Here is a 4,394-nt window from a genome sequence, read left to right on the forward strand (position 1 = left end):
TGGCTGGGAAAGCAAGGTGGCTGATCAGATCTTAATAGCCCACAACAAACGGAAATAAGGAGAATCTACTCTTACTTTTCCTTTCAGTTCACAGAGAAGGGGGGGGGGGAGCTGAGAACCCGAGCAGCGAAGGCTTACAGCGAGGCGGTGCAGCTCCTTGTGAGCTGCATCACTCGCGCCAGATCCTTCCCCTACCTTTAAGTTTACCTTTCCATTTCTTTGCTTTCTCTGTACTTCATGTTATTGTTTTTTTTTGTTACATGTTTCCTTTTTAGGATTTTTCCTTTTTCTTTAAAGTGAAAAATCAACGACCGTTTTAGAAACGCCCCTGGGGGGCAACAGCTAAAACAGGTCAACTGAGGCCTTTTTAACCTACTCTACTTCTATGCACTCTATCTTTATTTCCTCTCCTACTATCTGCTGACTCTCAGCTTATCTTACTCTACAGGCCAAAGATGAATTTTGTTGAACTCACAAAATATATGGCCCCAAAGTAGTGATGCTGGTAATTCTGATAGGCCAAAGAGAACACGTAAAGTGCTTCTATTTAAGTATAAAAGGTGAAATTCTCGAGTTCATAAGGATAAAGAGATAATAAATAGATAATAAAAAAATATATATATAATAATAAAAAACAGAAAGTAAACAATAAAAAAAAAAAATAATAAAGATAACTGTTTTTTCCATATCCATATCCATATTCTCTCGGCCTTTTGGCTTAGATCAAGTGTGTAGTTTTCTGTTCTTAACCGTTAATATCGGTACGAGTCCCATCGGGTTTCACGATATTCAACTGGAAATTTGCAGAACTTCCTAAACTCCAGACTGGGGAAATATCAAACACTCGGTGGTGGGAATAGTTAGGCTCCCCCATCTGATCATGCCCTCCATTCTGCCGCGTGTGCGTACCCTCGGAATTGAGGTTGACGCCACAATACCGGCAAGGGCGATGGCGAAAGCTATCATAGACTGCGTCGGCGCACAGAAAATTTTTGGATTTACCCCTTATGGGGGAGGAAGATACCAGGTAGTGACCAAAAATATGGAGACCAGACAAAAGCTTCTCAAAGGGTTTGACTGTGGCAAAGTAAAAGTATCTCCCTTCATGGTTGGGAGCATCCTTAGAACCCTTAAGATACCACGATTTCCCCTAGAATATGCAGAGAACAAAGATATAATTCACAGCGTATTCTCTAAGTGGGGAGTTGTACGGGAAATCCAGGTTCAAAATGACGCAGACAATCCTGAGTGGAAGTCAGGGGAGGTAACTATCTCTCTTGAATTGAGGACCGAAGTTCCTAACTTTGTTCTCATAGGATCTGCCCGGGTAATGGTAAATTACCCAGGCGTCAAAAAGCAGTGCTTTAGATGTAGTGCCTTCAATCATCTTGGGGCAGACTGCCGTCGCATAAAATGGAAGAACTGCCTAAAAATTGGCCACAACCAAGAAAAATGTGAGGCAGCTTGTGTGAAATGTGGGGTCACTGACCACAACGTCGACACCTGCCCATCCAGAACCCTCGCAGAGAGGATGGGTGGTGCAGTCACATCAGCAACAAAACCAAGTAATGAAAAGATCACAACACAGGAAGAGTTTCCGCCTCTTGAGGCCACTCTTGATCATGCCGCCATGTCTAAGACAACGAAAAGGTCCCGTAAGAGAGGGAAACCTACCAGAATTGCAGACACCAGCAATACGATCCCAACAGAAGAGACTGACAATGCAGAAACCATCATGGTAACTCCCACGGACAAAAGCGAAGCTACCATCGCCAATTCAGATACAGTAGAAGAAGCTGTAGTAGAGATGGAGACGAACACCAAAACTTCCAAACGGCCATTAAGTCCGTAGGAAGAAGAGCTGATAAATCTCAAAACAGCAAAAGTATCTAAAACCGAACACCCAGAAGTCCCTCATGCAAAAGCTAGGGAGACTCTAAAACATCTCCTTAGAGGTATGCCCGAGGTGGCAGAAAAGTTTAAAGAGGCAATAGATAAAGTTGGAGAATCTGAACTCCTCCTCACAGGGAAATATGGATTCGACATCGTCAGTGCAAAATCGGGTGACCTCTTCGTTGATGACATCAGCAAAATCATCCCTGAGCAAGTAGAGGTAGCCCTGGATATAGACGAGGAGGCAGCTTCGGCGTTCTACATTGCTCTCTGCAAACTAGACATGGCTAAGGGAAGTGAGGGAGCCAAAAGAATCATAACAGCCCACAACAAAAGAAAGGAACAGTAACCACCTTGTGGATTTCTGTACTCAGCTTCACTGGTTTTCAGCTCCCACAGGTGGGGAGGACCTGAGAACCCGAGCGGCGAAGGCTTACAGCGAGGCCGTGCAGTTCCTTGTGAGCTGCATCATTCGGGCCAGATCCTTCCTCCACCTCTAAGTTCACCTTTCAATTTCTGCTTTTCTCTGTATTTTTTTTTTTTTTTGTTTGTTTGTCTTGTTACATGTTTCCTTTTTAGGATTTTTCCTTTTTTTTTTTAAAGTGAAAAATCAACGACCGTTTTAGAAACGCCTCTGGGGGACAAACAGCTAAAACAGGTCAACTGAGGCCTCTTTTACCTACTCTATCACTATGCACTCTATCTTTATTTCCTCTCCTACTATCTGCTGACTCTCAGCCTATCTTACTCTATAGGCCGATGATGAAGTTTTGTTGAACTCACAAATTATTATTATATATATATATATATATATATATATATTTAACCTTATTAATTAAATGATTAAGGAGATGTGTTTTGGCATTAAGGGTGAATATTAAGATTAGTGATCAGAACTTATGCCACCTTTACCTATACATACATATATATATATATATATAGAAAGTATTTTACCTAGGGTATAATAAATGTTAAAGATACCAAGCCATTTTAAACCTGGTTTTACTCCATTTCGCAAGTAAGCAAACAGATAAAATAAGTCAAGTTAGCGCCTGCAAGTCTGGCTGACCCTGCACGTAGTGCAAGACCAAGGCAACTCATGGTAAAAGTAGAATAAGCTCTGATCACTAATCTTAATATTTGCCCTTAATCAAAATTACCCTTAACGTTAATTAATATTAATTAATATATAAATATTAATTAATTGCATCTTAATGCAAAGCATCTTAATATTTCATTTGTTAATACTTAATGTCTTAATACTTAATGTTTGATCTTAATATTTACCCGTAATTCAAAGCACATCTCCTGGAGGAGATGTGCTTTGAATTACGGGAGGATTTGCATTAAGGGTAAATATTCAGATATCCTCCAGGATCTTTAGATTAGTGATTAGAGTTTAAATCTACTTTTACCATGAGTTGCCTTGGTCTTGCACTATTTGCAGGGTCAGCTAGACTTGCACCACTGGCAGGCGCAAACTTAATCCGGGCGCAAACTTGTTTGTCTGTTTGCTTACTGGGAAATGGAGTAAAACCAGCTTAAAAATAGCTTGGTATCTTTAACATATATATATATATATATAGGGTTCGTATTATCGGCGATATATATATTTATATTTTGTGAGTTCAACAAACTTCATCATTGGCCTGTAGAGTAAAATAGGCTGAGAGTCAGCAGATAGTAGTAGAGGATATAACGATAGAGTGCATAGTGGTAGGGTAGGTAAAAGAGGCCTCAGTTGACCTGTTTTAGCTGTTTACCCCCCAGGGGCGCATATAAAACGGTCGTTGATTTTTCACTTTAAAAAAAAAGGAAAAATCCTAAAAAGGAAACATGTAACAAAACAAAGAGAGAATAAATTTGGAGAAGGAATTGAAAGGTAAACTTAGCGGTGGAGGTGGAGGAAGGATCTGGCCCGAGTGATGCAGCTCACATGGAACTGCACCTCCTCGCTGCAAGCCTTCGCCGCTCAGGTTCTCAGGTCCTCCCCCACCTGTGGGAGCTAAAAAACCAGTGAAGCTGAGTACAGAAATCCACAAGGTGGTTACTGTTCCTTTCTTTTGTTGTGGGCTGTTATGATTCTTTTGGCTCCCTCACTTCCCTTAGCCATGTCTAGTTTGCAGAGAGCAATGTAGAACGCCGAAGCTGCCTCCTCGTCTATATCCAGGGCTACCTCTACTTGCTCAGGGGTGATTTTGCTGATGTCATCAACGAAGAGGTCACCCCATTTTGCACTGACGATGTCGGGTCCATATTTCCCTGTGAGGAGGAGTTCAGGTTCTCCTACTTTATCTATTGCCTCTTTAAACTTTTCTGCCACCCCGGGCATGCCTCTAAGGAGATGTTTTAGAGTCTCCCTTGCTTTTGCATGAGGGACTTCTGGGTGTTCGGTTTTAGATACTTTTGCTGTTTTGAGATTTATCAGCTCTTCTTCCTACGGACTTAATGGCCGTTTGGAAGTTTTGGTGTTCGTCTCCATCTCTACTACAACTTCTTCT

The 4,394-nt window shown here is 41.4% G+C and overlaps 1 pseudogene; it reads left to right on the forward strand.

Annotated features, from left to right (window-relative positions):
* The first annotated feature begins 697 nt into the window (after window positions 1-697).
* On the forward strand, window positions 698-815 carry LOC150105154 (U2 spliceosomal RNA; annotated as a pseudogene).
* Window positions 816-4,394: the final 3,579 nt, after the last annotated feature.

This window comes from Typopeltis vanoorti, chromosome 7 (genome assembly GCF_054136105.1).
Source record: "Typopeltis vanoorti isolate ZY-2024b chromosome 7, IOZ_Tvanoo_1.0, whole genome shotgun sequence".
Lineage (NCBI taxonomy): Eukaryota > Metazoa > Arthropoda > Arachnida > Uropygi > Thelyphonidae > Typopeltis > Typopeltis vanoorti.